The 18,911-nt window shown below is 40.1% G+C and overlaps 1 long non-coding RNA gene and 1 pseudogene across 4 annotated transcripts in view; one reads left to right on the forward strand and one right to left on the reverse strand.

The window, feature by feature from the left end:
* Window positions 1-18,911, forward strand: part of LOC309849138 — a 262,806-nt gene that overhangs the window by 34,039 nt on the left and 209,856 nt on the right. For 2 of the 3 annotated variants that reach the window (XR_014303519.1, XR_014303520.1), the window contains exon 4: window positions 16,489-16,593. The exons of the other annotated variant lie outside the window; for it this stretch is intronic. This is a non-coding gene — a long non-coding RNA (uncharacterized lncRNA). The remainder of the gene's footprint in view (window positions 1-16,488; window positions 16,594-18,911) is intronic. 3 annotated transcript variants of the gene reach the window in all.
* On the reverse strand, window positions 14,614-15,025 carry LOC309848911 (large ribosomal subunit protein eL27 pseudogene; annotated as a pseudogene). The gene has a single exon. The product of its transcript is annotated as a large ribosomal subunit protein eL27 pseudogene (transcript).

Here is an 18,911-nt window from a genome sequence, read left to right on the forward strand (position 1 = left end):
AGGCAGAGAGAGAGATAGAGGAAAGCAGGCTCCCTGCTGAGCAGAGAGCCCAATGCAGGACTCCATCCCAGGACCCCGAGATCATAACCTGAGCCAAAGGCAGTGGCTTAATCCACTGAGCCACCCAGGTGCCCCTAAATCTATTTTTAAGTGAAAATTTTTTCCTGCAAGTAGCCATGGGTAATGCCTCATTTTATTCCATTTTATTAATAACATTGACTAATATTAATAAATAAATAAATTAATTAATATGTTATTAATTTATAGTAGTTTTATGAGTCTTTCATTTTTCCAGATAATTGGCTCTTGTTAGTGGATTAACAATGGGAGCTTTTAGAAATGAGAGTAGAAAACCATCCCTCTTTTCTTCCTTTGTGAATCCTTAGTTTGAGATGTTGTTGCATGACCGGGGCATATCATTTCACAACTTCTTCTCTGTTCTCTGCTGTGTGAGAGGAAGAAGGAGTGTTTGTTGGCAAATGAGATTTCTTAAGGAACTCTCTTACGGCTGCTGTTGTTGTTGAAGAATTCCAGTAGAAGCACATTACCTTCTATTATTGGAGGATAGGTAGCCAGCAAAGTGCACCTCCCTCCTCAGACTTCCTCAGAGAAGAGCTGTGGACTTGGTTTGCTCTCTGCATCACCTTGTTGCCTTACCTGGCTCCCCACATGTTCTTGGCTGCTCTTCCCAGAAAGATGGTGTGTCTGAGACTGCTCAGGGGAAGCTGTTTGGTGCAGCTGCTCTCCCCTCCAGTTCTGGACCCCGTTCAGCTCCCCCAAAGGGCATATTCATAAATGGCTTCTCAAGTGGTATAACGTGTGCACTTCTGCCAGCAGCCTGGGCCAGGGGCCAATGGAGAAAAAGGAGGGGGGCATCTCCTGCATCACCTCAGAGATACCTTCCTGCCCTGAGGGCCTAAAGAGAACCTAGCTCATCTTAGAGCATTATGGATGAAAAATAAAGATGGGCAAGTGGGAGCTAATCTTTAGTAAAGGAACATGCTTTTCTGAAAAATATGATACTAGTAATTTGTGATAAAGGGTTGAGTTCTAGTGAAATAAAGTTGATGCCCATGTACTGGTGATGTCAGATAAGTGGGTGTTAGGTTGGCAGTTTCCCTCAAGTCTGGGAATGTGCTAGCATTACCTTCAGAGACTGTCATTTTCTCAGTCCTGATTCAGAATTGAGGCATTTCTTGGCTGTCCTGGCATTAACATTTAGCTTGTCCAGGGGACCAGGAAAATGGTGCATTATTAAACTCTTTCATTGACAAGAGAGAATGAGCTGATAATTGTATTGGAGGACTGATTTTCATCTCTGACCTCCCTCCTGATCCCCTTTCTGTCCTTTCTGCTTTCCCACAGTCTCCAGTCTTTGGTCACCCTTAAGGTGAGTGCCCTGGGCCATTGGCAGACAGGGAGCAACACACTGAGTGCAACAGGGTGAAGCCCCATGAATCCTGGCATGCGTTCTTGCAAGGCAACTAGCCCCCATAACAGCCAGCTAGGGAGGGAATTGGGGCTTCTGTTTGGTAAGGTCATCAAAAAGACATGGCCACTGGTTGATCCAAGAATAGGACCTGGGCTCTTAGAGGCTTCCCCCCACCCCGCCCCATCCTTGGAATATAGGTTCTACTTGCCTTTCCTGCTCCCAAAGTCTGCTCCAAGGACATGACCTTGAGATAATGACTTGGTGTTGAGAACACCAGCACAGTATACGTTGACCTAGTTGCGGTCTCTGTACAAGCTTTGGGAAATTTGGTGGGCAGGTGCAGGAATCACCTTATCTTGCTGCTCACCAAGACATGATTTAAATGGAAGTTTCCTTTGCTTATTAAAACTGCCACCTACCAACCTGAGAGGCCTGTCCCTTTCTTGGGTCTCTTCCTGTCCTCTGCATTCAGGAACTGGTTTCAGATTTCACCCAGGAAGCCTCAGAGGAGCTTATACTTTCTTCAATATCCAAAAAATGAGTTGTCCATGCCATCTCTTGGAAACAAGTTTTCAAAATGCAGTAACAATTCTGGCACCATTCTCTTACCACCCCAGAGGACTGGAATGGGTAGATGAGGGGAAAAAGAGTTTTCCAGGTCAACCTCTGTGTGCATTAGGGGAAATCAAAAGCTGATGTGCTAATTCAAAATCACCAGGCATATGTATCAAGGCATATGATATAGAAGAAGGTAATGTGTCTTTAGTACTGATTAAATACATCATTCTGTATCTTAACTGTTAAAGTTCTCAGAGAAAGCAGAGGACTGTGAGCTTCTGAGGCTCGATGTGATGAGGATCTACACTGTGGCAAGTGCTGCCTGTAGCAAGACAGGATCCTGGTGCTTTCTCCTGTTCCTGGATAGTGTGAGTGTATCCTGGAAGAACGCCAGGAAGTTTGCCCAGCTGTAGGTTATTCCCTTTCTAGCGGGCAGTGGGAGACCAATGATGTTCTGAGGCAACCCAAAGTCTAGGAACTTTTTAGAGTACTATAAAAGGAAACTTTGTTTTTCTCCTCTATTCTCAATACTTCCAATACCAGCTGTGTGAATTTTTCCCACACCAAGCAATTCTCCAATTCTCAGTGGACACTGGTTGAGTGTCCTATAAATTTAACTCAATTCTCAGATGACCAGGCGATAGCCTCAGGTCTCACAGGTCATGGGCTCAGTCCCGCAAGACTGTCCTCACTTCAGATGCCAATTGCAAGTCTAAATTGCTACCTGTCCTTCTGTCCAAATGGCATTTGCCACTGTCTTTGATAATTTGTTAGAATGGCTCATAGTACCCGGGGATATATTTACTCACATTTACTGATTTAGTAGCAAATGATCCAACTCAGAAACAACCATATGGAAGAGATGCACAGGGCAAGGTGTAGATGGGGGAAAGTCCATGGGCTTTCCATGCCCTTTGAGGGTGGCTCCCCTTCCAGTTCCTCCATATTCACCAAACCTGAAGTTTATCAAATCCTGTTGTTCAAGAGTTTTGATAGAGCTAAATCTCCCCCTACCTCACCTCCACCTTGCAGTGTAAAGTTGAGTTCTTCCACAGAATAGGAAGACGAGCGACTCACATCGGGTATGTTGTAGACATCTTTGTCACATTCATTCTAGATCTCCATCTCCAGTCCCATTCATTGATGTGGTTTCTGTGCCTAAAGAAAATATTTGGGGGTGCCTGGGTGGCTCAGTCAGTTAAGTATCTGACTTTGGCTCAGGTCATGATCCCCGGGTCTGGGATAGAGCCCCACATTGGGCTCCCTACTCAGTAGAGAGCCTGTTTCTCCCCCCTGCCTCTCCCCTGATTCATCCTCACTCATTCTCTTTCTCCCTTTCTCACTCAGTATATAAAATCTTAAAAGAAAAGAAAAGAAAATACCTGAAGATCTAATAGGAATAGGACTGATTTGGTTCCTCTAGGAAGTTCCATGGAAATTGAACCTCAAGTCTAGAAAAATAAATGAATTGCATCATTCAACAATGGCCTCCAAATAACTCATCCCACTTGAGTGGCTAGGAGACCCAGCACTGCTTACTATGCAGATTGACTTATTTTGCTGGGGCTGCCATAGCAAAATATGATAGACAGGGGGCTTAAACAACAGCCATTTATTTCTTACAGTTCTGGAAGCTGAAAGTCAAGATCAAGGTGTTGGCAAGTTTGGTTACCTCTGAGGCCTCTCTCCTTGGCTTGCAGATGATTGCCTTCTCGCTCTGTCCTCATGCAATCTTTCTTCTGAGCATGTGCATGTGCATTTCTGGGGCTCTCTGTGTGTCCTAATATTTTCTTCTCAAAAGGATACCCATCAGATTGGATTAGGGCCAACCCTGATGGTCTCACTTTAATTTAATTATCTCTTTAAAAGCTCTCTTTCCTAATTTGGTCACATTCTCAAGCACTGGGGTTTAGAGCTTCACTATATGAATTTGTGGACACAATTCAGCCCATTACAGGAATATTTTCCCTTTGTTCCTCCTTTAGAACACCCAGGCAGTAGTTGACTTTGGCTCCAGCCTCTTCTTTTGAAAGGCAGGGTGGTGTTCTTGGAAGGTGAATGAATTATGAAATTCTACGGTCAATGGTGTGAATCTTGATTGGATCACTTACTCCTTATTTTCGCTTTGGGCTCTCTGGACCTCAGTTTCCCCATTTGTAAAACCTGTGTACTATTTACATGGGGATTAGATAACTTTTGTAAAGGGCCTGGGACAACAGTGTAGGCAGTAAGTTTGATTTCACATCTGTCTCTTAAAGGATAGGTAAATGTTTCTGTGACTTTGAAGAGGAGATATTCTCCCTTGGCTTTACTAGTGAGAATTCAATACATTTCTCCAAAGGAAATAACATGAAAAAGGAAGTAGTTGGAAACACTGAAATACAATTTTTAGGTATACCATGGATTACTTAGGCTTTTGTGGGTACTTAGGATTCATAATTATTTTGGGAACCCTGTGTTTTAGGGAAATAGCATTCAGTTTGGAGATAAAAAAATACAGTACCAAGAGCTACTGTTTTGGGCAGGAGATATAAAAGTTGGATAGGGAATTAAGGACCTCACTAAAAGTTTACTGAATAAACCAATACAGAAAAACCATTGCTGGGATGGACCCAGCAGAACAGGGGTTTAAGGAATAACTACAGCTTAGTGGATTTCAGAGAAAACCACATTCAAGCCCACAAAATGACTCTCAACTTGAACCAATTGGTGGCTTTGGAGCTTGTGATACATTGCTAAGCAGGGTGTTTGCGGTAATCCCAGGTCTCTAGAATTTTTTAACTGAGTATGGCCTGGAAAGGTAGGTTCTGGACAGCGGTCTGCCATTAGAAGACAGTTAGGCAGCATTTTCTGAGGATAGTTATTTTTCTGACACTTTGCCCATTTATCTCATCGTAGAAATGACAGACTGGATAATGTATAATTTATAGTTTATCACCACGTTACTTTGATTCCCAGATCACTTCTAAAAAACATTTCTGATGACCCTTTTAAATTTTTAAGTTTTTTTTTTTTTTTTTTTTTTTTTGCTATCGTAATTATTTATAGTGGAGCTGCATGAAGAAAGAATAAAGGAATAAAGTTAAATACAGAACTCCAACACACTATCAACTGGTAATTTTCCACTACTTAAGAGAAAATGTCACTTTTCTCCCAAACAACCCGATCCTTACTCTTATCACCAATGTACATAACATGATTGATATTGCGTATCTGCTACATAAACATTGCTTTAATATTTTTCATTACTTTTGCCCAAATGACCCTGAGTAAATGTAGTCTCTGGCACAAGGTGCTAGAGTCATGGCACTGATTCAAAGCCGGTAGCTTTATTGCACAACGTGGAACTCTGAGAACTTTGACATAGCTAGATTTTTTTTTCTTAAAAAATATTTATTGGCGATTTCACCTTTATTATCCATGAAGCTCTGTTGCCCAGTAATCAGACATGAAAGGCTAAAGGGGACCAAACAAACGGACATTTTTAATTCCCTAATTGGGTGATGATAAAAAAATACATGTGGGGGCACCTGGGTGGCTCAGTGGGTTAGAGCCTCTGCCTTTGGCTCAGGTCATGATCCCAGAATCCTGGGATCGAGCCCCGCATCGGGCTCTCTGCTCAGTGGGGAGCCTGCTTCCCCCTCCCTCTCTGCCTGCCTCTCTGCCTACTTGGGATCTCTGTCTGTCAGATAAATAAATAAGATAAAAAAAAAAAATACATGTGAATAGTGCCCTGTAGTTGGCAAATTATTTGCACACCACACACACACCCCTTTCCTTTTTGATAGTAATAGGAATTTATTTTAGCAAGAATAAAGCTTGCCTTCTTGCAAAAAGAGGGAAACGTGATTCTTTCATCTTTCTACAAAGGTCCTCATATTCACTGATATTAGAGTTTGGAGACAAGTTTTTAAACCTTCTGAGTCACAGCTGTATCCTTATTCAGTGAAGTCCAGCTCTCTGCACTCTTTGGACTGAGTCAAGAAAATTTTAAGGACATTTAGATTTCCATGTGATACCACACAGGGCTGGAGTACCCATTTTTTTTTTTTCTTTTTTTGTTATGGTAAAGAATCAGGTGGAGGAAAGAAACTGTCTTGACACAATCTTTAACAGTTTTATTTTCAAATAACCATGATTTTACCTTCTCCATGTCAAAAAGACCTAAGGGTATACATCAAATGATTCTAGCTCACACGAACCAGTTGTTGGAATTTCTCTGTGCCTACAAAACTTTTTGTTACAAATTTTTTAAGAATTAATTTTTTGAATAAAAACTTCACAGATTATTTAAAGACACTTTTCAAGTATTGATCCCTACTGCAACGATGCAATCAAAAATATTTTAAGCCTACACTAACAGTATTTTAATGCATTTTATTTATTTTTTAACTAAAAAAAATTTTTTTTGAGTAAACTCTAGGCCCAACGAGAGGCTTGAGCTAAAGCCCCCCAGATCAAAAGTCCCATGCTCTAGGGATTGAGCCGGCCAAGTGCTCCACGCTAATGGTATTTTAAACAGACCAGGCACAGAGCTTCAGGATTGGGACGCAAAGGACAATTCTGGACACCGTGGTAAATAATCACTGGTTGTTTTCTCTTCCCCCTCCTCGTCATCACCCTCTTCATTTATTGTTAGAAGTCCTGCTGAGCAGAACTCTTCAACAGAAGCTTTCAGCCTATAAAAACATCCCCCAATCCTCTTAAAATCCAAGTAGTCCAGTTTTCTTCAAGTACGGAGGCAGAACTGCATATGACAGATTTAATTAGATAAACTGAGAAAGCAGTCGCATGAGAAGCGAAGTATGAGTGGCAGAAGGAACTGGAATCGTGTGAGTGAGGAGTCCCAAAGCTGGGCTCCTCCATCTCACCTGGCCACTGTCTACCCCTTTTCCCCCCGCCTTGGTTTTTACATCTATAAAATGGAGATGCAATACTTTGTTCTGCTTGCTTTATAGCGTAGGTACTTCTAGGATTAGATAGAGATGGTGCATGTGAAATGCTTTAGATAATTCCACATCGCCTCCTATAACTATATGAGGGGTTGTTATTACATTTTGAACAGAGTTAAAACTTGGTGGACTTGTTTAGGAAATCTAAATCCAAGTTTCTGTTCTTCCACTTACTAGAGAGGAGGGCTTGAGGGTATTAGTGGGTCTTTCCTATGCCTCCGAAAAAGGGGTAAAAATATCTACTTCTCATCTATAATATAATAAAGTCTGTGTAAAATCCAAAGTAATCCAGTTTTCTTCCTGTTTAGAAGATTGTCAGAAACGTCGTCACAAATATGATTAGATAAAGCGAGAAAGGATTTGTGTCAGAGGAGATGCACAAGTTGCTAGAATTTTTTAAACAGTAAAAACAGTAAACTGCAAATCTTAAGTCCACTTGCTGCCAGTGCCTACATTTTTCTATAGGATGAACTAGCAATGAGATTGGGTTTGAAACAACACTGACTGCACCTGAGAATGAGCCAATGTCCATAGTCCTTAACAAGGGACAGGACACAAAGCCCTCCTAACTGGAAGCTCACCAACTCGCTTTGGTTCTGCTCCTGGGATCCTCTGTTGAAAAGGATTGTTGAAATAAATCCTTTTCTGTTGAAAGCTGGGCAGAAAGATCTAAGATTTCTTTTTATGAAAGTGTCAAATCCAGCTCATTAAGAGATGATTTAGAAAACAAAGAACATACACATGGACATTTCTTCCTTTCTTCTTTCTCCCCTTCTTCCTTCCTTCCCTTCCCTGCCTGCCCTCTCTTTCTTTCTTACTTTCTTTCTTTCTGTTTTCTTCTTCCTTCCTTCTTTCCTTTCTTCCTTTTTTCTTTTCTTTTTTTTTTTTTTAACTAAAACAAAGTTTAAGAGCTCAAATAACAGTAACTTACAGGCAATAGAATATGCAGTTTTGATAATTTCTAAATCTAATTATCAGGATGCCATTGCTAATATCTCATATTGATTTTTGGTATTAGTACATCATTGATAATATTGCTTCTGATAGGGCCACATTCAAAGAGAAGGTGTGTCAGATGCATTGGAACGTTTGCACCAATTTCTTACAGTTACAAAAGCTCCAGTGCTTTCCTGGCTGTTTAGTTTTCTACAGAAAGTAGTTCCCATAGCTCTCCAGTTCTATAATCTTCCTACTTCAGTTCTTTAAATGAACTTTGCTGCCAGCAACCAGCCTATTTGGCTTTTGGTATGTTTTAATAAATGTGCTGTTTGGCAATAGAAAGCAGGCAAAGAGTCAGAAGACCTGCAACCAGATAGCCTTTTATGGTTATGAAAATATTATTGCTGTTGCCTTTTTTTCCTTTTTCTCTCTCTGTGCTGCTTTGGAGAAAAATCACTAAAGTGAGAGCAGAATTACCAAGAACCTGAAAGATGCAAGGAAGTTCTGTCCCTGTAGCTCAGTGTAGAAGACATGAGATATCTGGGGAACTAGTCATCAATCCAGCCAATGCATAGTGCTAGGTGCATATGCAAGGCGCCCAGCAGTGGAGGATCCCAAGCGAGGCTCTTTGTTACCTCTTCTGGAAGATTAACGTGGTACAGATCATCAGTTATAATGACTGGAGAAGAACAAATACTTCTTTTTCTCTTGTATTGAGCTCCTTCAAAAAGAATGACATACATGAACGAACAAATGAATGAATGAATAAATGAATAAAGACCAATGCCAGACAACATTGATACATCTGGCAGGAAAAGATACTTTCAAACCAGTTACTAGTTAAGGACTTTTTTTTTTTTTTTTGGCCATTAAAATTCTTCAATAACCACTGCTCCATCTAAGTTTGTGATTTATTTGGAGTAAGTTTTTTTAAAAAAATTTATTTATTTATTTGACAGACAGAGATCACAAGTGGGCAGAGAGGCAGGCAGAGAGAGTGGGGTAGCAGGTTCCCTGCTGAGCAGAGAGCCCGATATGGGGCTCGATCCCAGGAATCTCAGATCATGACCTGAGCCGAAGGCAGAGGCTTTAACCCACTGAGCCACCCAGGTGTCCCTTGGAGTAAATTTTTATATAAGTTGTGAAATTTGCATCAAATTTCATTTTTTAATAATTTGTGTCCAATTGTTCCAGTACCATTTGTTGAAAAGGCTACATACATGGCCTTCACTGAGTTTCTTCATGAGTAGAAGTGGAACTCAGTGTTCCACTTTAATGTGCATATTTTCTTTTTTTCCTTCAATGCAGGAATTTTTTCCTATTATGCCTTTGAGTGTTTTTCATACTCTATTTGTTGATTTTAGGGAGTTAGATCCTTCAATGTGGAGGTTGCCTGGTTAGTGTCCTTTCACTCCTTTACTAAATCTGTCCCAGAGAGCAATCAATAATGCATCTGAGCTCTGTGTTTTCCATGAATAATTTAAATCTGCTTGGCTTGATTTTGACTCTTGTTCTTGTGGAGAATATAAATCCTAGGGAAGCAAGAACCAGGAAGCAGGTAACTTTAACTTTCTGTGCACTAATTCTTACTGGATCAGAGCTCCCCCCCTCCCGCCCCCCAAATCAGGAAGACTACAACTCTCATCAGTATGGCCTATGCCTGAATAAAGAAGTCTGACTAATTTTAGTTTTCAGTTAGCAGGTGCATTTGGCTGTCACTCTAAATTGTGTCTTCTGGCTTGGCCTTTATCAACCATAAAGGTGATTATTTTGGTTGTCCAGAAGCTGAAATGTCTTCTTTTTCAATTTCTAAATAATCTCAGCAGGAAGGTGGGGTGCTGTTTATGAGCCCTTTGAAATCTTTAGCATTTAGTGTATAAGTCAGAAATATTGCATGACCTGACAAACAATAGAATTTGGAGGTGAAAATTACACAGGAAGAAGCTTTAGATATAGCTTTGAACATCTGCTTTTTTTTTTTTCTTAAAGATTTATTTATTCATTTTTGAGAGAGAGAGAGAGAGAGAGAGTGAGAAAGTGCAAATAGGAACAGGGGCAGAAGGAGAGAATCTTAAGCAGATGCCCCTCTGAGTGGGGAGCCTGAAAAAGGCTCAGTCCCATGACCCATGAGATCAAGACCAGAGCTGAAATCACTAGTCAGATGCTCAACTGAGCCATGCAGGTGTTCCAACTTTTTTTTTTTTTTAAGTTTTTATTTTTAAGTAAACTCTGCACTCACCGTGGGGCTCAAACTCACAACCCCAAGATCAATGCATGCTTCACCCACTGTGTCAGCCACACACCCCTGGACATTTGATTTTAGTGTGTGTATAGATTGTTTTGACCTTGACACCACATAGTTTATTTTATACTATCTTTCTAATGCTACTGTTTTTAGGCGCATGGTATTTGACTGTGGTCTGTGTCTTAATAAGCTTGAGCTATTACAAGAAAATACTACAGACTAGGGGGGTTAAACAACAGACATTTATTTTTCACAATTCTGGTGGGTGGGAAGTCCAAGGACAAGGTGTTGGCAGATTTAATTCTTGGTGAGGGCCCTGTTCTGGCTTGCAGATGGCTGCCTTCCCACTGGCAGAGAGAGGAAGCCCTGGTGTCTTCCTTTTCTTATAAGGGCACTAATCCCATCATGAACACTCCACCCTCATGAACTCATCTAAACCCAATTACCTCCCTAAGACCCCACTTCCTAATACCATCACATTGCAGGTTAGGACTTCAATATCTGAATTTTGTGGGAGCCACACAAACACTCAGTCCATGGAAGCCTATAACTATAGTGTATGGGGGCTTGATGCACAGGATGACAGTTTCTATGAATTCAGGGAACATTTCAGGATTAAAAAAAACCACCAACAACAAATAACAAAACCCTGCCCATGGATTGTTCCCTTCCTTATCAAGAGGATATAGACACCTTAGGTGCCAAGTGTGTAGATGACTGTGAAGCCATTAAAAAGAGTTTGTGGGAGCCGGGATTTCTTGCTAGGAACACAGAGAGTCAATTAGGGCCAAAGGTGCACAGATTCTAGTGGGTAGGCTATGAACTGTCATCATCAAATTACAACCATGTAGGTGGCCAGAGCCAGCCATGTCTATAAGCAGGTTTTAGGAAAGTTTTTTTTTTTTCTTTAAATTTTAAATTTTTTTTATTATGGGGGTGCTTGGGTGGCTCAGTTGGTTAAGTGTCTCACTTGTAATTTCTGCTCAGGTCATGATCTCATGGGTCGTGGGATCAAGCCCCACGTTGGGCTCTGCGCTCAGTAGGGCATCTTCTTGGGATTCTCTCTCTCTCTCTCCCCCTCCTCACACCTGAATGCACATGTGCTCTCTCTCTCTCAAATAAATGAAAATATTTAAAATTTTTATTATTGAGTCTCTTTGACATACAAGGGTTTATTAGTTTCGGGTGTATGACACAGTGATTGGACAATTCTGTATATGACTTAATGCTCCTCACTGTAGGTGTCATCACATCTGTCACCATACAATGTTATTATAATATTGACTAGATTCCCTAAGCTGTATTTTTCATCTCCATGACTTGTTTATTTTACGACTGGAAGTTTGTACATCTTAATCCCCTTCACCTATTTTATCCCCTGCCCTTCTAGCAACCACCAGGACAAAGGTTTTAAAGTATAAACTGACACAGCTTGTTATGCAAACTTAAATTTTCCTAGGTACATTATCTGATACATTAATTGCACTGATTAATACATTGGGATGAATGATTAGTAATAATTAGTAATAATCAATTAATGCGTGAAGTGCACTAAAGGTCCCTATCTCTGATGTCCTCTGTAGCCATGCCCTTTGATAGTGCTCTCCCATACTAATTCTGGCCTTGCCTATATGATATTCTTTGGCCAATAGAATAGTAGCAGACATGTTATAAGCAGAGGTTTGAAAAAGTACTTGGGTATTCTACTCTTCTCCTAGAATCCTGCCATTGTTATGAAAACAAGCCTGTAGAGTTTGTTGAAGGATAAGAGACCACATGAAACAAAAATGAGTCATGAGTCTCTGACCTACTCCTTTAGATGACCACAAACATATGGAAAACCCCAAATGAGAACAGTTAAACCTAGCCCAGGTCAACAAAACAGTCAAGCTGATATTTATATCCATAAGAAATAATAAATAGTTGGTGTTGTAAGCCTCAAAAATTTAAAGAAAAAAAAATTTTTAATTCTAGTATAATTACTGTATAGTGTTACATTAGTTTCAGGAGTACAATATAGTGATTTGAAAATTCTGTACATTACTCAGTGCTCATCATGATAGGCGTACTCTTAATCCCCTTCACCTATTTCATTCATCTCTTACGCCATCCCCTGCTCTGGTAACCACCAGTTTGCTCTCTATAGTTAAGAGTCTGTTTTTTGTTTTGTCTCTTTTTCTCTTTGTTCATCTGTTTTGTTTCTTAAATTCCACACATGAGTGAAATCATATGGTATTTGTCTATCCCTGACGGACTTACTTCACAGCCTTATACTGTCTGGGTCCATCCATGTAGTAAATGACAAGATTTTGTTCATTTTTATGGCTAATATTCCACTGCATATACATATATACCACATCTTTATCCCTTCATCTATTGATGGACAATTGGGTTGCTTCCAAGTTTTGGCTATTGTAAATAATGCTGCCATACACACACACACACATACATATATATATATATATATATATACATATTTATCCATATATATCTTTTCAGATTATTGTTTTTGTTTTCATTTAAGGTAAATACCTGGTAGTGAAATTACTGGATCATATGGCAATTGTATTTGCAATTATTTGAGGAAACTCCATACTGTTTTCCACAGTGACTGCACCAGTTTGCATTAGAACAACAGTGCGTGAGGGTACCTTTATCTCTACATCCTTGCCAACACTTGTTCATTGTGTTTTTGATTTTAGCCCTTCTGACAGGTATGAGGTAATATCTCATAATGGTTTTGATTTGCATTTATATCTCTGATGATGAGTGATGTTGAGCATCTTTTCATGTGTCTGTTGGCCAACTGGATGTCTTCTTTGGAGAAATGTCTGTTCATGTCTTCTGCCCATTTTTTAATTGGATTATTTGGATTTTTGTTTTGTTTTGTTTTGGTGTTGAGTTGTGTAAGTTCTTTACATATTTTGGATACAAACTCCTTATCAGGTATATCCTTTGCAAACATCTTCTCCCATTCACTAGGTCATCTTTTTGTTTTGTTGATTGTTATTGTGCAGAAGGTTTTTATTTTGATGTCCCAGTAGTTGATTATTGCTGTTGATTTTTGTTCTTGTTTCCCCTGCCACAGGAGACATATCTAGAAAAATGTTGCTACAGTGTTGTCAAGGAATTACTGCTTATGTTCTCTTTTAGGATTTTTATGGTTTCAGGTCTCACATTTTGAGTTTATTTTTGTGTACGGTGCAAGAAAATTCAAGCTTTAAATTTTAAGATGATTGGTTAAACAGCAATAACTAAATGATTCTGGAATAAAAGTTCCAAAAAGAGAGAAAAGAGATTCTTTAGAGGACTTTTAAGCATTTTTGGCCATCTCTCTACCCTGCATTTTCTTCACTTGAACTGCAAGGGAGCTGAGATTTTGGTTTTATACTCTTACTCTTAGGCTCAAGTAGTCAGTATCAGGTAGATTGACACAAATCCAGCTGAATTTGCCTGCCAGGAGTAGAGTGGGGGAAAAACCCCACATAACTAGAAAAAGACATTGTAGAAAAATGCCTTGCAGAATCTGGAACATCTCATGGATAGTGCCTTTTGCTGAGTTCTGTCTTTTTTTTTTTTTTTTTTTTAAGATTTTTATTTATTTATTTGACAGAGAGAGGTTACAAGTAGGCAGAGAGGCAGGCAGAGAGAGAGAGGAGGAAGCAGGCTCCCTGCTGAGCAGAGAGCCCGATGCGGGACTCGATCCCAGGACTCTGGGATCATGACCTGAGCCGAAGGCAGCGGCTTAACCCACTGAGCCACCCAGGCGCCCTGCTGAGTTCTGTCTTAAGAAATATCAAAAGCTTCTTTAGATTAGGAGTGTGTTAGGGATGATTCTGGCAGTTAAATGTGGAGTCAAGATGAGAAGTTAATTAGGAGGCTTTTTATTTTTATTTTTTAAAAAGATTTTATTTATTTATTTGACAGAGACACAGCGAGAGAGGGAACATGAGCAAGGGAAGTGGGAGAGGGAGAAGCAGGCTCCCTGCTCAGTGGGGATGCGGGGCTCTATCTCAGGACCCCAGGATCATGACCTGAGCTGAGGGTAGACATTTAAGGACTGAGCCACCCAGGGGCCCCTTGGAGGCTTTAAAAAAAAAAAAAAAGCCTAAGCCAGTCTACACTGAGAGACAATATCCATTGTGGTATACCGTTGTAAACGCTGAGTCATAAGAATTTTTGGATGCTGTATTACCAGGTAAAATCCATATTAGGTTCAACAGTGGGGTGAATAAAAAAGAGATTTTTAGTCCACTTGAAGGGAAAAAGAGAGGGACCCTTGTATAAGACCAGGTGACTAGAGCTGCCTCTGTTGCAAATTTCTAATCTTTGCAAGAAAGCAGCATACACTTCATAGTGTACTAGACAATGCCGCAGCAGCAAACAACCCCTAGATCTCAGTGGCTTTGAGCACAATGCAACAGAACCTTATTTTTTAGTTTATTTATTACTTTTGGGATATTTTTAATGATTGAAACAAACTAGGTCTAAGACCACAGTTTCTGGAAGAACCATTTGTTCTTGCCGGGTCCTGTACCTCTCCTCAAATAAGGACCTTGGCCTCTCTTAGGGCCTTGTCTTTAAGAGCAGGGTCTCTGAAGATATCCTTGTTGACGTCAGTTTTGTCCAAGGGGATATCTGCCAAGTACCATGTGGGCATGAAGTGATTACAGTTATAAACATTCACAAAAGACTTGATCTTTGACCTGTTGGCAATTTTCTTCTTGCTCATGGCAACTATCACTTTGCAGGGATTGTGGTCAATTTCGGCCTCCAGAGCATGGCAGTTGGGAGGGTCTTAAGTGCCAGCATCAATGTTCTTCATGAGAGCACTTCGTGCCTGGAGTAACATCCTGCCAGGACCAGCACCACCCTCCTGGGTTTTTTGAGCTTGTCCATCTTGACATCAGCCACTCAAGCCTACAGCAGAAAGCCACAATGTAACTTCATAGTTTACACTTGCCACATGTCCTACATCCTCTGGAGGGCCTCTGCTCATTGCAGTCTTTCAGGGACAGAGGCTGATGGATGCTTCCTTTCAACACAGGCTTCCATAATCACCAAGGCAAAAAAATGAGAGGAGGAATGTGGTGACCAGTATTCTGGCTCTTAATGCTACTGCATAGAAGAAACATGTGGCACTTCCATTTACATTTTATTGGTCTAAGCAAGTCACACAGGAGAGGAAAATAAAATCCATCTGTTTGCCTGGAAGGAGAAAGAAGCAGAACATACCCTAATATCTCCTACAGTCTTTCTGTGCAACAAAATATTTGATTTCAGGCTCATTTTTTTTAAAATTTTTAAATTTTTTATTTTTAATAAACATATAATATATTTTTAATCCCCGGGGTACAGGTCTATGAATCGCCAGGTTTACACACTTCACAGCACTCACCATAGCACATACCCTCCCCAATGTCCATAATCCCACCCCCCTTCTCTCAACCCTCCTCCCCCCAGCAACCCTCAGTTTGTTTTGTGAGATTAAGAGTCACTTATGGTTTGTCTCCTTCCCAATCCCATCTTGTTTCATTTATTCTTCTCCTACCCCCGTAACCCCCCATGTTGCATCTCCACTTCCTCATATCAGGGAGATCATATGATAGTTGTCTTTCTCCGCTTGACGTATTTCACTAAGCATGATACCCTCTAGTTCCATCCACGTCGTCGCAAATGGCAAGATTTCATTTCTTTTGATGGCTGCATAGTATTCCATTGTGTATACATACCACATCTTCTTGATCCATTCATCTGTTGATGGACATCTAGGTTCTTTCCATAGTTTGGCTATTGTAGACATTGCTGCTATAAACATTCGGGTGCACGTGCCCCTTCGGATCACTACGTTTGTGTGATTTCAGGCTCATTTTTATGTGCAAAATATACTTGCTCCCACCCCAAGGTTGGGGGGGAACCACCAAAAAGTCCCGTAGAGCAATGACACCAAATACAGTGTTGAGGGTATCAAGGGATGTGCTGTAGTCTCTATAGCACGTCTATAAATGGTGTTTTTTGGTCCAGAGACTTTAGGACTAATGTGGTAAGTTTTCTCTCCTTTATATATCCAACATACAATGACCATATTGGGTAGAGTAACTGCAGCAAACTTCCCCGCTGAGAAAGATGACCATTGGGAGACACACAGTGAAACAATTCTAAAATCCCATTAGCCAGACATTTTAAGAGCCCGTTCACAAAGAGCGAACTTATAATGGCCCTCTTATAATGTGTGTTCCATTAGCGTAAGCCTCTGTCCATCTCTTTATGTGCTCTATCCTCAGATAGAATAGCTTATCGTTGACAATTTTGGGAAATAAATTGGGGATGCTTAAGTCAGTTCTGCCTCTCTTCCTCCTAAGAGTGGACACCTGTTGGGGAGCAGCCATTCACCTGTGTTTGCCCATGATCCTCCTAGCTCTCAGGAGAAATGGTCTGTTCTGATTCAACATTGCCTAGTGGATAAGGTAAGCATGTCGAATACCATGATTCAGAGAGCAGGTATATTTGGCTGCTCAGCTAAGCTACATGCTTAGCTTTTATAATGGATGGTGGTGATCTTTTGATTCTTTATCACTGACTTACTTTATTTCTCAATTTTTTTTCAGATGGGAATGATTATGCAGGTTTTTCCCAGAGAATTCAACAGTTGAGTTTTCTATTTCAGAAATTCCAGTTAGCCTCATGTCGGAATGTCATCATCAGTATTTATGTTCTTTTCTCTAATTGCTTTGAACTGTTTATTTTATTCTTTTTATTAATGATTTTTTTTAGGATTTTCCTTAATGTTGGAAATGATATTTTCACATACACTTCTCTTTCTGTTTTTAATTTTTTTAGTTCTATAATCATGTTATTTTAACACTAAATTAATTTTTCTGCAGACTCCTCTTTTATGTTGCTTTGTTGATATTTGAGTATAGATATGTATTCTCAGTATCTCTCTCTCTCTCTCTCTCTCTCTATATATATATATATATATATATATATATACTTCTGAGATATGGAAGAGAGATTAGTTAATTTCTGTAGATCTTGAACAATTGAATAGGGGAGATCAGGGAAATAGATAAAAGAGTAAAGTTAATTCCTAGATGTCTGGCTTGAATAATTGGGTGGTGCTGTTCATTGATATAGAGATTTCAGCAGAAGGAAAATATTAACTCCAGAAAAAATTTCTTTTGCACTTTGGACCTGATTATTTTCCCTAGTAACACCTCAGTCCTGAAGAATTAGGAATTTTCACAAGGCAGACCTGACTGGGTAACCTTAGTGGGAGGGAGGGGGACTTAAGGGACATGTAAGCCCTGAGTTTCTAAAGAGATAGTTTCCAGAATGAGAGGAAGTAGTATTAAAAACTGAGTATATAAACAATGAATCTTGGAACACTGAATCAAAAACTAATGATGTATTTTATGGTGACTAACATAAATAAAAAAAATAACTGGAACAGTGACAAAGACAAATTTAAAAAGTTTCAGAAATTTACCTCAGTTTTTAGACTCCTGAATTTCAGTAAAAAGGAATCCCTTTTTCTCCTTATGCTTTTCAATTTGTATATAGGATGACTCCAAGCTCCCATAATCCGGTACTGTCTAAAATACTATAACTTACTCACTGGTTAGACTAGTGGGCTAATAGTAGATTCTAGGAGCTATTTATAAAATAGGGAAAATAAGTTGCAATTTCCAAAAAGAAGACGATGGATAAGAAAGTGCTAGTTAAACTGAATGCAAGGATGATAGAGGAATTCAGAAAAAGGTCACATCAAGGTAAGAAGGAAAAATAAGATGAAGGCAACCCGAGAGGAGGGAGGAAGGTATTCCCAGGGTAAAAAGGACAGACTAAAAATTGATGGTGAATGTGTGTGCGTCTGTCTGGGTGCATGTGTATGTATGTAGAGCGAGAGAATGAGAGCGAGAGCAAGAGAGACCACCAGGAGTGGAAGCGGAATACAGTAAGAAGACAAGACTAACTAGAGAAAAGTCTTCATGGGCAGGCTTGGAAAGCAATGATAATAAAACTTACCGAATGTTAGTCTTCTATGGAGAGACTTGGCAGGGGTTCAGATTAATGTAGCGGGTAAATGGGGACATTTTGGTGTGTTCTAGCAGGAGAGTTGTAATGCAGAATTGTTTTTGAATGATGGAACTGGTGGTAGAGTCGTGTGCAGGGCAGACTAGCGTTGGGGAATGATGGAAGATGTGGAGATGGGTGTAGAGGCCACTGGAATCATTCAGAGGGAATGAGACAGGGTTTAGAAAAAGTATGGGAGAAAGGATGAAGACAAGAGGCATTATAAATAAAGAATCATGAACCTGGCATTTAGGGTAGCAACGCTTATGGAAATCAATGGCTTGGGGGCAAATCACAGGAAGGTGCTTAAAGAAAAAAAGTCCACACTTTACTGGTATGCCTCCCCAAACCGTGGGGACAGTGGTACCGAGTATGTGCCTAGGAATAGTTAGAGCCAGGGGCAATTCACTGTCTCTCACTTCCATGTCCTGGACTGAGTCCATTTCTACGAGCTAGAGAACCTGGCCACCCCCAGTGAGGGGAGGCTTTTTATTCCGTATTATAAAAAATCATGTAACAATAGTATTGAAAAAGGAAAAGGAAAAGAAAACAATCATCAATAATCCTATAATCTTAGTGCAGTTATTGGAACTTTTTTTAAAAAAAGATTTTATTTATTTATTTGACAGAGAGCGACAGCGAGAGAGGGAACACAAGCAGGGAGAGAAGGAGAGGGAGAAGCAGGTTTCCCGCTGAGCAGGGAGCCCAT

The sequence above is a fragment of the Mustela nivalis genome (assembly GCF_964662115.1).
Source record: "Mustela nivalis genome assembly, chromosome: 15".
In the NCBI taxonomy this organism is placed as follows: Eukaryota; Metazoa; Chordata; class Mammalia; order Carnivora; family Mustelidae; genus Mustela; species Mustela nivalis.